We start from the raw sequence: 15,928 nt of genomic DNA, 5'->3' as shown, positions 1-15,928 counted from the left end.
TGGGGTCCTAAGGAGCTGCTGTTTTCTGCTCCACTTTGGTGCATTTTCCCTACTTCTGTATTATTTTACAGTAGTCCTTGGAATCTCTGTAGTTTGCCCTCCTTTTTACCTAGCAACCAGGAGTTTTTCCTGTGGTGGGTTCATCTGAGATCAGGTATTCCTGATAATAGAAGTTTTTTTATTCCCAGCCTTACAAGGTATATCTCATTACCAGTATGTTCCATTGTACTTAGTTAGTGTTTGGTGATGCTGCTGATGTGCGCTTCAAGGCCCCTGCTCTCCATTCTTATGGGTTTTTGTCTGTCAACCAGACTCAGACTAGACAGTCCTTCAAATAATGACTGTGCCACTCTAGGCAGGAAATCAAATGCTGAACCCCTCCCCAAGTCAAGGTGCATTAGTACACAAAGTTAGCCAAGTTATTTTGGCACCTGAGTCAGAAAATCCCTTTCTTCATCCCTGGGAGTAAAACTTCAAAAATGATATATTAAATAACAATTTGCTGCCCTTTCATGACGCGGAGGCAGCCACTGCACTCTGTATTTGGATATGCAGGTCATCCAAGTGTTTGGCTCATGGGGTCCATGAACTCACGGGACTCATGGCCTCTGCACCCTAACCTTCTATTGTACAGCTAGCTCTACCAACCCACCACCACTGCCCTGGTACTATTTTATACTTGGCTCTGGTTGATGGACTGTGGTATTATTGGAAGGAAAAAAGGTCACTTTCAGATTGCCTGTTTATTGAACATTCATCCTGATTTGTTTGCACAAAATTCGTGGGGAGGTTAGCTGACATCATCTTTTTATTGAGCATTCATTTGGATTTATTTCCGAGATTAGATGATGTTGCATCAAGCAAATGTTATCCCACACTTTCCAATGCATTTTCCCATCACATTCCTTATGTAAGAAAGTCCTCCCCCCCCCCCCAGGAAGCAGGTTTGTTGTGCAAGAGCTCCAAAGCTGCTTTAACGGTGCAATCTGAATTTGCCTGTATGTGATTGACTCCCGCCCGAAAATAGCAATACAGTCTGGAAATGCTCAAAGTGCAACAAGCCTGGAAGTGCAAGTTGCTTCTGTTGCACAGGCTACCTTTTGTCATCTTTGGCTGGTACTCTGGCTGTAACCTTACTTGACAAGACATAGCCTGGCCTCAATTATCCATATTCTGGTAACCTCTAGGTTATACTAGTCTGTAAAGTGCTGTCTTTGAAGTCTGTTTGAAAAGTGTAGTTAGTGCAGAATGCAGCTGCTAGATTACTACAGACACTGGCCATATTACATTTGTGATATGTCACAGTCGGTTTCTGGGCCCATTTCATGGTGCTTGTTTTGTCCTTTAGAACTTTTTAGGCAGCTACAAATCACTACAGAGCAGATCAGGTGGACCCATATTGATTTGTAGTCATTTCTGCCAATTCATAGCTCAAAACAGTTTCTGAAAAAGCCAGACAGTCTCCTAAGTGCTGCAATTATTCATTTCAACATCATCTAAGGAAAATGCCAGGGTGGGGAGGAGGTGAGCTAGACATTGCTCATTGAGAGCTCTAGCTTCCAATCCAGGGCCAGAATCTCACCCAACAGTTTCAAGTGACAGTGTTTCTGGGGAGGGATCGTGAAGTCCTAAAATGCAGCTTGTACAGGCATACCCCGCTTTAACATACGCAATAGGACCGGAACGTGTATGTAAAGTGAAAATGTACTTAAAGTGAAGCAATTATCTATGCTTGTACTGCACTGCAATCGCCACTAGATGGCAGCGGCATCATGCCATTAAGTGTCCGTTATTGTGAAGCGCGTACGTTAAAGTGGGGTATGGGGGAGTATGGAGCATGTATGTTATTATGAGGCGATTTTAAGTGAAGCAACTTTAAGCGGGGTATGCCTGTATCTTGTTTCCTTTTGTTATCTTCACCACACCCAAACACATTTTTCCCTAGATTTTTTTAGGTTATGTTTGCATTTAATTTACAGCTGTGTTGTGTTTTCTGTGTCTTTATTACTACTTTGTAGTGTGTGGGTGTGTGCACATTCATGCATGTATCATTAAATCTTGTGAGTATTATACAGCTACAAGAGTGGCTGTATACTATAGTCAGCATGGATTTTTCACATTCCACAATGTTAAATTAAAAATACCCCCATGCCATCGTGATGCTTCCCATAAGCTAATTTCAAAATAAAACCTTACAAAACTTATAGTCCTTAATTCAGAAACGCTTGCTTAACAACCCTCTAAATTTTCATGGTGATACACAAAACAGTCAGAGGGAATCGAGAGTTCAATGTGTAAAAAAAGAGAGAGAAAATCCAGACCCCTTTTGGACTTTTTTCTGTCAATGTTCTCATAATCTGTTGAAATTAATTAGAAATCGCCCATGTTCACAGAGTCCTATTATTTATTGCCGCCCTGAGCTTCTGCCGGGAGGAAGGGTGGGACATAAATAAATAAATAAATAAATAAATAAATAAATAAAAGCCAGACTCACAGCTCCTGGGCTTGGCTAATCAGGGGGCCACACCCACACCAGACCTTTAAGCAATTTAGACAGTCATGGCTTCCCTCAGAGAATCCTGGGATGTGTGGTTTCTGAAGGGTGTTGAGAGGAAACTCCTATTCCCCTGACAGAGTTCGAGTGGCCAGAGTGGTTTAACAGTGAGCTGCTCTGGTTGAAGCTCTGTGAGGGGAACAGGGCATCTCCTAGCAACTCTTAGCATCTTTCACTAACTACACTTCCCAGGATTCTTTGGGAGAAGCCATGACTGCCTAAAGTGAAATAACAGTCTGGTGTGGATGTGACCAGGGACAACTTTGTTTTAAATTTGGGTGGGAGGTTACACGTGGCTGCTGTAGAATAAAAAGGTGGGGGAAACCCTGAAAAAGAATGATACTGTTCACAATGTTTTCCTTTTGGAAAGGAAAAGGGCTTCCCTTCTGCCCAATGCCCACCCACCCAATCTCCTCCCCTCCCCCTTCCTCCCTCCCCCTACCCTTCCTGCTCCCCTCCTCCCAACCCTACCCCTACCCCTGGTCACTTTCACCTATCCTAAGTATGATTGCACAGGAGTAAATCCCACTGATCTCAAAAAGCATGCAAATAATCAAACCTGCCCTCCCCTCCTGCTCCCTCCTAGCCCCTCCATCTTGCTCCTTCCCTCCCCTTCCTTTACCCCTCCCTTCCCCTCCCCCATCCCCTTCAAATTCCTTCCTCCCCCTCCCTCATGGTCAGCTTTACCTATCCTAGGACTACGACCTGGGAGACCAGGGTTCAAATCCCCACACAGCCATGAAGCTCACTGGGTGACCTTGGGCCAGTCACTGCCTCAGCCTCAGAGGAAGGCAATGGTAAACCACCTCTGAATACCGCTTGGGTCGCCATAAGTGGGAATCGACTTGAAGGCAGTCCATTTCACTTTTAAGCATGATTGCACAGGAGTAAATCCCATTGAACTCAATAAGTATGCAAATGATCAAACCTGCCCTCCCCTCCTCCTCCCTCCCATCACCTCCCTTTTGCCCCTCCCCTCCCCCTTCCTTCACTCCTCACCCCTCCCCTTCCAAGCCCCTCCTTCCCCCTCCCACTCCTTCTGCTCATGTTGAGCCCAGGGGTGTTGAGCCCAGCCTCTCTCCTGAGGATCAAGGAGGGGGAACGCATGAGTTGCAGGCGCCTCAGCTGTCAGCGGGCATGGACGATCCAGGTATTGTTGAGTCTAGCCCAGACCTTGAGGAAGAGAGCGAGCTAGCCACACCGCCAGTTCCCATGGATGGCCCTGCCCCTCAATGGGACAGCGCTCAGCCATCAAGCACCCCTACAGAGCCATTAGGGGAGGATTCCGAAAGAGCAGTAACTCCTCCTGTGCCAAGCAGTATCCCAGAGATGCCCGACTCTTCCCAGCCCTCTGCTTCCCCGCCTGCAGATAAGGACCCTGTTCTGTCAGATGAGCCCGTGGAGATTCACACCCCTTCACTGCGCTCACGACGTAGGGAGAAGCGGACAGGGCAGAGGGGCGTGTGTGCGAAGGAGTGAGAGGTTACGCTCCAAGACCTCTCCTATTTAAGACTGCCACGCTGTGAATAGGGAGTTGAGTCAACTTTCATCACATGTTGCAGAGCATGTCTAGAGGGTAGTTAGGGACTTGCCGTGAGTTAGCATAGGGTCTTTTCTATGAGGCGCTCAGCCTTTGATGTGTCCATTATGTTAACAAAGCAAGAGTTCCTTGCACCCTCGTCTCCAACTTGTGGTTCCCGCTCTGAACCGGACAGCTCCCCTCTTCCCCTTCTTCCTTCCCTCTACTCTCCCCTCCCCCTCCTTCTCCCCCATGGTCAGTTTTACTTATCCGAGCCATGGTTGCACAGGAGTAAATCCCATTGAACTCAATAAGCATGCAAATGATGAGACCTGCCATTCCCCTCCTTCCCCTCTCTTCTCCCATTTTCCCCTCCCATTTTCCCCTCCTCCCCTCTTCCTTCTTCCTCCTCCCATGCCCACTCCAGGCTTCCCTCCTCATGGTCAGTTTTACCTATCCTAAGCATGATTGCAGGGGAGTAAATCCCTCTGAACTCAATAAGCATGCAAATTATCAATCCATTCTCAGCAAACTTGCACAGGATCCTATTTCTTAACTACCGAACTAAAAAGCAGGGAAATTCATTGATAGGCAAAAAACATTTTCTCCTAGTTTTTTTAGGTTATGTTTGCATTTAATTTATAGCTGTTTTATGTTTTCTGTGTCTTTATTACTACTACTGCTGGTGCATTCACTATAGCTGCTCAATTTCCCTGCTTTTTAAAGTTTAACAGAATTATCTGTTGGCTGTAGGTACATTCTTAAACTGCAGGGTTTTTTTCCCTATTAGTGAATATTATATACATTCCAGTAGACTGTACACAGTCAATGCTCAAGCCGGACAAATAGTGTAATATTGCATACATCCGTGCAGTCTTTTTTCAAAAATGTTTTTTGAAAAAAGCAAATTGTAAACATTGCTAGCACAAAAACCTCTGGACCTATCTGTCTGTAATCTGGCAGGGTTAATCTCCCATTGAGGGGCAATCATGTTGCCAAATGTTATGCACTTATGTGAAAAAACAAGAAGGTTATGGTAATTTTGGTTTCCCAATGCAAGTCAATGGGATTTCTGAAGATTTGCTTTTTCCAGATCATGAGCCGGGCCCAGACTGTCCTAGGTCAGGTCAAGGCTGATCCAAGTCACTGAAATGGACCCTAAATTGGATCAAGGGGGCGTGCACATCCCTAATGATTTCTAGAGGCGCCTAAAACACATAACTAATGGTGCCATGTGAATGGAGAGGAAAGGGTGATGGAGACCATGGAACAACCATTGAAAATGCCAGGTTCTGGGTCCCTGCAGGACACAATGCCACCAATAGGGTTTCTCCTGATGACCTAAGTGGTCAAACAGTTTTGTATACGGGGAGGCAGTCTTCCAGGTAGCCTGGTTCCCCATTTGTTTCTCCTCCTAGGCTGGCACATCTAAAATACAGTGGCCATTCTGGCAATCCTCCACCTGGAGTATTGGAGGATATAGGATTGCTCTGCCCAAGTAGACAATACCAAGATGGACTAATGGTTTCACTTACCATAAGGTAAGTGTGCATATTGTTGCATGCCTCCCCCAATCTCCAAGCAGTGAGATTTCGGGGGTCCCTGCGCTCATCCAGAGTTTGGTTTTCTGTGGGAAGAAGGTCAGCAGAAACTGCGGTGTCTTTATGAAATATGTTGTGTTTATTTACACACATTCCAACCTGAGCTCAAGGATGGAGGGGTTCAATGCATCAGCAGTCTAATATCCAGCTTTTCCATCTGGGTGCAGGGGCATCCTATAGCCATGATGCAGAGGGATATCCTCTCTGCGTGTCTGCAGCCCCAGCCTTTCTCTAGAACACACTAAAAACTACAAGCACAACTCTGCTAGCTGCCAGGAGTGGGGGAGAGCCTCTCCACGAGAGTTTCAATCACAAAAGGCGTCTTTCTAGCCCATTCTCCATTGCTAGGCAACTGATCGGCCCATTATCTTACCTGGCCAATCTATCTGGTTAACAAAAGACTCATTTGACCGGCAGAGAGTTCCTCATTCCAAGGCACAGGATTCCAAATCAGAGGCTGGAAAGGTGACCCACAGGAATCATCCATCCCAACCCCCATGCTCATAACACTATGTTTATATGTAGCAACCAGAACAACCTGACCATCTTCCCTATAGCCAACTGCTTCCCTTCTCACTCCCACCCCCAAATACACACAGTGATGAGTGAACAGTGTAAAACATGTAACATGCTTCTTTTTAAAGATATAACTGGCATCTTGTGAAGGCAATTGGCCCTGCAGTGGAAAATAATATGATATGACTGAGACTGGGAAGCTTGCTGACAGTGCATACTTTTTTACAGGCTACAGTTGTATAGGGTTAAGCCCTCATTCTCCTCTTTGCATAAGAATGACAGTTTCTTAGAAGGCCTCAGGAAAGAAGAGTTAGCTAATGCTTTAAAGAAGATATAATCAAACAGCTGCACTCCTAAAGTAGCAATTCTGTAACTAGCAGCTGTTGATTGCATATAATTTTGTCCTTCAGCTGTTAAACACCATTTATGGCTTTCTTTTCTTATAGCTGAGAGAGAGAGAAAGAGAGAGAGACATTTAGAAGAAGTTGGAACTGAGCACAATTAAGTTAAAAGTTATGCATACATTATCTGTTTTGCTTCCTGAACTGAATGTGTGTGTGTATATATGTGTGTGTAAGAGTATTAAAACCAGTGTAGGGTGGCAACTGGCCTAATTAATATCAAATAAAGTTCCACCTTATAATCATGTTCTAAAGGCTTTGCTCTCTGGGAAGTTCTCCTGTGATTGTGCTCTGTTGAAATGAGGGGAGTGGGGGTGTAAGGGGTTCTTTTGAGTAAGATTGTTTGTATTTACTACTGAACATGCACAAGTAAATCTATTTAAAAAATTGAATGGGATTGTCCTCAAATGTCCTTTTGTGCAACTTTCCTTCCTTTCAATGAGGCATAAGAACTTCTCAAAGGATTGGGTCCAGATATGGTATAGCTGGTGGGAATTATTTTTATTTTTTATTAAATGTTTATCCTCCCAGAAAGAGCTCAGGGCAGCAAACAAATGACAAAACCCTAGAAACATCTATAAAATATATTAAGAACAAAACATATTTTTAAAAATCATAATATGGTTCACAGTTTCTGTGATCTTGAAAATAAACTATATTTGAGCACATGGTTTATAGCTTACATACTCTTAATGCACATCCTGATAACACATTCACACTTGCACAGTTATCCAAGGATGCATCTTTTCTAGCATTTTGGGCCTAGAGTCATGGCACACTGTGGTGAGGTTACATTTTTCACTTATACCCCAGGGAAATTATCAACAGACCATAGAACAAAGTTTAGGTGAAAGAAACATCTGTATTTTTTTACATAACTAGGGGCTGCCACCTCTGCTCGCTTTGTCCGCCAACCCCGCCTACCATCACCAAAGCTCCCCCTCCCCCATGGGCCACCAAAGCCCAAACCCTCCCCCCCCTCCACCCATAGGTTGCCAAAGCCTCCCCATGGGTCACCAGATCCCTCCCCTCCCCCCATGGGTTGCCAGAGCTCCCTCTGCCCCCAACAGGTTTTGCCAGAGCTCTACCCACCCACTCCCCAAGGTCACCAAAGCGCCCCCTTCTGTAAGCATGATGCTTACAAATATAGGAAGATATAAAGCAGTTAATAAGCACAAATAGATATGACTGGACAGACAAAGTGTATCGCAAACCAATAGTTTTTTTGACTGCTCTGCAAAAGAGATAGGGAGGGAATTAGTAAAGCCAAATTAAAAAATGGAAGGGTGCTAGCAATCTGACAAACTGCACCGGAGGCCTGGTAGTCAGAACAGGAAACACTTGAGATGTAAATGGCACAGAGATTGGACAATGTGAAGGGCAGGTTAGCAATCTAGCAGAACAAACACAAAAACGAGAGCGCAGGGCAAGATTAGTTCTCTTCAGGCATTTGGTATTTATATGTAAACATGCAAGTGTGAGGGGCTAGCATGGACAAGTGTGCCACTCCACCCTAACACTGTTCTCATTGCCCTCCAAGAGTTGGAGGGTGATCTTCTGAAGTAGGGAGAATCCTGCACTTGTGGAGCTTCTCTGTGCATTTTAGTACATTTCTTTTCCAGGGCTCTCACATGGGTTGGGAGCTTTCATGAGTATAGAAGACTCGCCACTGGAGAAAATCAGCCTCCAGTTCATGGAAGGTGATGAAAATGTTGATGGTGGGATGGAGGTAGGGTGCTCATCCCGACTGCCTCCCCTTGATACTGGATGTCTGAAGTGCATATATTTATGAATTCCACAGAGGATGAAATGTATGGAAAGTCTTTCGCAGGGTTTTATGGTAATCCAGGTGTTTCACATGTGGACCAGGTATTTCACTATGAATTATGGTTGGAGTTCCATCCTGCCTGTACAAAAAGTTGCAGGTTGTTTGTGTTCACAAAAAGAAGCAAGCCTTTTTCAATTCTCTTAAACATAAAAGCCCAGGAAGCTACCTTACACTGAGTTACTTTGGTCCATCTAGCCCACAATTGTCTACTCTGAGTGGCACAGCTCTCCAGATTTTCAGACAGGAGTTTTTCCAGCCCTGCCTGGCAATGCTGGGGATTGAACCTGGGACCTTCTGCATGCAAGGCAGATCCTCTGCGCACTGAGCTATGGTCCCTTCCCAAATTCCTTGCATGGTGCAGTTCTCAAAGCAAGGCAACTTGGCTTCTCCTTGAGCCTTCCTAATTGACAAAAAGTAAGTGGCTGGAAAGGGGACCATGAAGCTGTGTGTCCCCTTAGATCTTTTAATTAAACCAGTTATAAAATAATGGATGGAAAGGAGGCAGAGGCACTGGAGAAAAGGAGGCAGCAAAGGGGCCAAGCTTACTTGAGGTGAAATGATCTGTCCCAGGAAAAAATCTCACAAAGACTGGCCCTAGAAGGTTCCTGGGGAGAGAACTGTTATGGGTTCTGCTTCCCAAGGGAGGGTGTGTACCTAGACCTAAGGTAGAGTGTCTAGAGTATTTCATGGATTTCCTGCATTGGCAGGAGGCTTGCACTAGATAATCTTTAAAGTCTCTTCCAACTCTATGGTTCTGTGATGCACAGACGTACCTGTAGGATTTGAATTACCTACCACATACCTTTAGTAAGGTGAATGGACACAAGTCTTCCTTCCCAGTTGTTAGTGCTGACTGAGTGAAAAGGTGGAGGGCAAGTTCCTTCTGGGTACAGAACTATAAAAGGAATCTAAATCAGCAAAGTCCTCAAACATTACCAGGGTTTCATGTGCAAATCCTGAGTTGTGGGGAGGAGTTCCTAACCTGTGCAAAAGGTATCGGATATAGAATAAGGTATTTGGATATGTCTCTGGAGTCCTTACACCTCCCTATGTATTGAGGATAACCACAATTCTTGTTTAAGAGGATAGTTAGGGTGTACTGCTGTTGACTACTCCTGTCATACTAGAATAAGCCCTTCCTTGCACAGTCTCATATAGAATTAAGCTTCTCTGAGTCAAAGCACAAAGGGGCATGCTCAGAATGGCAGCAAGGCTGAGCTTCTCCGTAATAATACTTTCAGACTTCTTGACAAACCATTGGATGAGATTTTATTCAGCAGGTGACCTTCACTATTTAATGATTTCTCATTTATGCACTGTTCCAGGGCCAAATGAGCCTGTTTTGCATATTGAATGTGTAAGTATTTCTTGGTAATTGAATCTATGCAAATTCTTGTTCTCTGCTATTAGCAACCAAGCCCTTGTTATTTCTGTGTCAAGGGCAACTTTTTAAAAATGGAGAATGGTTTCTGCCTTTAAGTGTGGTTCCTCATCTTCCTTATAATCTGCTTTACAAATTACATTGTAATTTCTTTGTTTGTTTCACTGTATATGTAGAAACGTATATATGTGACACACTGCTTCAGGGGGGAAACTGTGTTTCTGCAGATGTTGTTGGACTCCAACTCCCATCATTCCTGACCATTGGCCATAGCAGCTAGTGCTTATGGGATGTGGAGTCCAGCAACATCTGGAGGGCTGCGGATTCCTCAACCCTATCTGAGAAAATGTTGTTGCTAGAATGTAAATGAAGAGTGATATCCAAGAGTTGGCCAGTACTGGGTTTACAGCTGGTTGTGTCTGGGGGTTTATTTAGCACACAACAGATCCCTACCAGCCACAAAAAAACTTCCATGGGCCTTTGTTATATGTGTGCCCAGGAATTTTAAAGAAGATGTCATGTGCTCTGTGTGCACAACTAGTGAAGTCAACAGGAGTGGAGCACCATTTGTGAGAACCAGTGTGGTATTGTAGTTAGAATATCATCTAGAACTAGAAGACCCAGGTTCAAATTCCCATTCCACCATGAAGCTCACTGAGTGACCTTGGACCAGTCATTCTCTCTCTTAGCCTAACCCAGCTCACAGGATTATTGGAAGATAAAAGTGTGGGGGGTGGGGAGAAAAACATGTACATTGTCTTGAGCTCCTTGGAGGAAAGGTGGGATATACACATAACCAATGATGACAATGATAGAGACCTTTATTTATTTACTTGTTGTAGAAAAAAAAAGAACCACTTAAAAAAACCCTCTTAAGTGGTATACATAAAATTTTAATTATCAATAAAGCCCAAACAAAATAACTAAAATCTTAAAACAAAGACTGAATTATGCTTAAGAATACACTTGTTGAAGGCAAAAGGTTTTCAGCAGGCAGCTAAAACAATATACTAATATTATAAATAAATGTTAAGAGTCATTCCAAAACATAGGTGATGCCATGCTGAAGACATGAACTTTATGTGGCACTTCTAAAAGTGCAACTTCCACAGACTGAAATGGTTGAATAGGCACATACCAGGCAAGGAGATCCTTCAAATAAACTGGACCCAAGCTGCTAACACATTACATGCACATGCATGGAACAGAACCCTGGCGTTCATTTTTAAGAAAAAGTAACTCCAGGTGGTGAAAGTAGAGGAGGGAAGAGTTCTTAATCTTTTACTTACCATATGTCATTTCTCTTCCGTGCTCGCCTATAAATATCAGTCAGGAGCTATGCACAGGGGACATTTCCTGCAAAAGGTCAAGTACGCACTAGGAAGGGGGGGGAACGACCCAACACTACTATAAAGGTGCTGTGTATTCTCCTCTTAATTTTTTTAAAAAACTTCCACCAAAATCTGCAACATGAAAAGCTGAATTCCACAATCTCTGTGTTATGCAAATTAAGTTAATTTGAACAATTTCACTTATTGTGTATAATTTATTCTTAAAATAGTCTGCTTCTGGTCAAGGAGATATGAAGGGCACTGAAGTCCTCCCTCTTCCAACCACTCTAAATTTTATTCAGCAACTCTTCTGGCTTCTCAGAGTTCATCAGGTTTGCCCAAGCACTTTCAGGCACATCATCCTAACAATCAAGACTGAGTTGCTGTATACAATCAGCCCTTCCTAAAGTGCATTGGCAATTGTTGCCTACTTTTCTTCATCCTTTAATGAGAAAGAGGACTGGGGGAGTCTTGTGGTTTATTGCTCTCAAAAAAGGCACAGCTACATTTAGAAAGGCGAACTGATTCCCCACCCACCCATGAAAAGCAGAAAAGAAAGTAAAGCCTGACTTGATCTTGGGCCCCTTAACAGCATGTTGATCTACAGAAATCAGCAAGTGAATCTTTTCACAGAATAGATAAGCATTATGGCCTGCTAATGTCTGCAGAGCAAACTATTGCTATAGGCACAGGAGTAAGGGCTGGCTTGGTTTTAAAGATGGCTAATTGATTTGTCTGCTCTTAGCTTTCCTCTTTAGCATTTGGTAGGGAGATCTTTATAGATCACAATTATGAGGGTGACAGGACATACTGATGATACCTGAAACATCCAAATTTCACTTGGAAACAATTTTATTAGAGAATGTTTCAATTACAGATCAGTATACAGGTAATGAAGCAGCATATATTGTTCCCATACAAGTCAGGTGCACGCAGAAAAAGTTCTCATAAGCAATGTTGTTAAGTGACATATGGTAAGGCATGCAAGTCCTTTTTAGGGAAGGTGGCAAGTCCAGGTTAAAGTCCCATAAATGAGTTTTCAGAGTATCAGGAAGGGAGACCAGGGCAGAGCCAGTCTCACCTTGTGTGGGGCCAGTGAGCCGGGCCAGTCCTCTTCCACTGATTGCAGCCTCCAGTCGTCGGTCCTGGGTAGCGGGAGTTCTTCTCCAAGGCTCTTCCAAAGGCTTTCTCTGCAGTGGGGCTGGTGCATCCGGCGTATTTAGATGGCATGGTTATAGGGCACACATAGTAGTTCCCGGAGCGTAAGGTTACATGCAGTAAGCAGAGCACAGGTAGAATGCAGCATTTTAGATGGTTGGGAGGTTGCATGCAGTACAAGCATCTAGCATGTAAGTCCTCTCCGGGAGTTGCGTTGATGGGTCGAGGGTGGATCTTCTGACGCAGAATCTGTAGCTGGGGAGCAGGGTGGATCTGGGCTCCTTCAGCAGATGGGGGGAGAACTTGGGCTTGTCCACAACACGGTGTTGCCTCTTGGCTCTGACCCCGTTTGAGGGAAGGCCAAGAGGCTGGGGCTCCCTCCTCACAAAGGAGGAGGTAGCAATTTGTGGCTTGCCCCCTCTGGTTGCAGCGGGGCGAGCCTGTGGTGGTGGCTCCCCTCCTCTGGGTTAGGAGGGCGAGCCGTTTACTCAGGATCTTGTTGAACCGTCCTCACAGCGATTGTGGAGGATGGACCATTTGTGGCTCTCCCCCTCTTGGGTTAGGGGGGCGAGCTGGTTCCTTGTACTGGCGGTAGCCCGTGATGTGTTCAACATAAATATCACGGGACCACCGGATGGTATCTGACACCATCAGCTTGCGCATGAGTTTGGCATAGCGTTTGCCCATGCTACAAGCTCTCAGTACAGGCTCGTTGTCAGGGACCCAGCCTCCTAGGGCTCCAACTAAGAGGGCGTGCATGGCGACTTCATACCCCCTCTGCCTGAGTGCATCTGCCAGAGGGAGGTACTTGTGGTGCTTGCGTTCCCTGGCTTCCTTCATAGCTGCCTTTCTGATTTTGAAGGGGATGGTTATGTCTATCATGGTGATTTTCTTCTGTTCTTCCTGGCGGATGATGATGTCTGGCCTCAGTTGACTCCCAGTGTCAGGTATGGAGCAGTTCAGGGAGATGGTGCCCATTAAGGCAGGGATGGCTTTGGCTAGGCGGTTCATTACTGCGTCGTGTCGGTGCTTCCATGCCGTCGAGTGGGGCTGGCAGCTGCAGAGCACATGTGGAAGGGTCTCGTTGGAGTACCCACAGCGGCGGCAGCGCTTGTCCTGATTGCCAGATTTGATGGCACCATTGAGTGGCACGACGTTGAGGCGGCCACAGTGCACAAAACGCCAGTCAGCAAAGCGTGTGAAGTCACCTCAGGGCATGTAGTGGTTGCTGGCATCCCATTGTGAGGTGACTTCGAATACCTTGCCCTGGTCCGGTTTGCTTTTAAGTGCGGTAACGTATTTTTCCCTCACTGACTCTTTCAGGTTGCTTTCAAGGAGCCTCCTCGACCTGTGGGTGAAGAACTGTAGTTCTGGTGGGTTGCCTCGGGTGGTGGCGATCTGTGGGCCTTCTGCGGTCCAGGCCCACTGGCAGCCAATGAGTTTGTTGAGGCGGCATGACGCATTCTGGGTGCGGGTGAAGAGGGAGGAGAGGTCTCCACCTTCACGGCCAAACTCATTTTCTAGGGATCCACAGAGGTAAGTGGCCAGGTCCTCCTCGGTGGGGTCCCTGGCGATTCTTTTGCGGACGACTTCTCTCAGGGTGCCATGTGCTATTGTCTTGATGGTGTTATCTGGGCAGGTGAGGAGGCGGAAGGCATGGGTGACTACTGCGACATCACCAAAGTCACCTAGTTTTGGGATTCCTGCTCCTCCTCATCGCTGGGTGATGCAGAGGATGTCGTTGGTGGCTCGCTTAAGGAGGCTGAGCCATTTCTTGAGCAGGGCTGTGAGTGCTCAGTCGGCTCTGTTTAGGGCAGTTTTCTGGATGGCCAATCCTCGCAGTGCGAAGTCTATTCTGGGGAGAAGGAATGTTTTAGTGCATCGATCTTCTGCCAGGGGCCCAGTAGCGATGAGTCGATCTTGCCAGCGTCTGTCACGATGGTGTGGATGGTTGCTTCGGGGGTCTGGTAGGTTCGGAATCCCGTGGGGGTTCCTAAGTGTTGGTAGGCCTCCCCATGTGCGAGGTGTGTCATGGGTTCTCCTTGGATGGTGAAAGTTGTTGGCAGGACCCAGTTTTTCTGACTCCCATTGATGTGGAGTGATGTACACTTTTTTGCATTGAAGCAAAGACCCATCCATCTGGCAGCAGTTGTGATGCTGGTCAGCATTCCTTGCAGTTCCTCTGGTTTCTCTGCAACTATCACCAAGTCGTCTGCGTAGGCAAGGACGCTGACTTTTTCCTCATGCAGGCCGAAGCCTCCCGGTTCCTTTGGCAATGCATCGAAGGAGGGGCTCCATGGACAGGTTGAAGATGATGGGGCTGAGCGGGCAGCCCTGTTTCACTCCGCAGTGGATCTGAATCTCATTGGTTTCTCCTTCCACAGCGCGCACAGTGGTGCTGCAACCGTCATAGAGCTCTCTGATCAGGTTGAGGAACTCACCCGGCATGCCAAATTCAGCCAAGGTGTCAAAGATGTGGCGGTGTGGGACGGAGCCGAAAGCGTTGCTGAGATCGAGCCAGGCGATGGCGCATTCTGTTCTTGAGCAGCTGGTGGTGTCGATCGCCATCTGGAGCAGGAAGTTGTGTTCGTGGCAACCCTCACAGGACATGAAGCCCTTCTGCTGGGAGCTGATGGTGTTGCTGGTGACAGCCCGGTCGGTGACTCTGGCGGAGATGCAGCTGGCATACATATTGTAGATGGTGCTGCAGACAGTGATTGGGCGCCAGTTGCTGGGGTTTGTGGGGTCGTCTTTCTTGTGGTTCATGGCCTTCTTCCAGGCATCAGGTGTGCGGCGGAACTCTTGCAGCGATTGAAGATGGAGGCGAGGATCAGACAACCCGGGTCACATCGCTTTAGCAGGCCGTACCGGATGCCGTCTTTACCTGGGGCGGTGTTTTTGGCCCTGCAGAGTCTTCCCTCTACTTCCTGCGGGGTAAAGTCTATTAGGAGTGTGGCACCAAGTTCTTGGTCGACTCTGGGGAGATCAGGGAGGTCAACCGGGCGTGGAGTGTCTCGTCAGTCATCTCTGTCGAAGACTGACGCAAAGTAGCGGTGTAGGCTGTCACCAGGGATTCTGCAGAAGGGAGATGGGCCATCGAGAACTTCTCTCACTGCCTTGGCTCTGTTGGCGCGGTAGAGCTTTTGAATACGTGATGCTGCCTGAGGGTCAAAGCACCTTGCTGTGGTCCTCCTTACACCCCGGTGGGGAGGATGTTGGAACGCAGGGGCTCTGGGAGCTGCTTCCATTCGTCTGCCTCCTTGCCTCTCTTGTGGTCTGGCTTCTGCAGAGAGTTCATTTGTCAGAGCAGCGATGGTCAGTTCCAAATCCTCGAAGGTTGTGATCTCTCTTAGCCTGGCAAACCAATTAGACTGCCATGCTGTGGGTTGTCTGTCGCCCTGTTGAATAGGTTCCTCCATGACGGGTGGTTCCTGTTGAGTGTTGGGACTCCTCTGGTTCTCATGTCTTTGCTGTGTCATGCGGGGTGGTCCATTGTGGTGTTGGATGGAAGAGGCAGGAGCTGTAGGTGCTGGGTTGGAGAGGCCATCGTTCGTGGTTCCGCTTGTTGATGGTGTTTCCGGAGCTGTGGGTCTTGTTGGCTCACCATTTGGGTGATGTGGTGTTGATTTTCTTTCCGGT

Source organism: Rhineura floridana, chromosome 3, assembly GCF_030035675.1.
Source record: "Rhineura floridana isolate rRhiFlo1 chromosome 3, rRhiFlo1.hap2, whole genome shotgun sequence".
Classification (NCBI taxonomy): Eukaryota; Metazoa; Chordata; class Lepidosauria; order Squamata; family Rhineuridae; genus Rhineura; species Rhineura floridana.
This window is presented reverse-complemented; position numbering follows the sequence as displayed.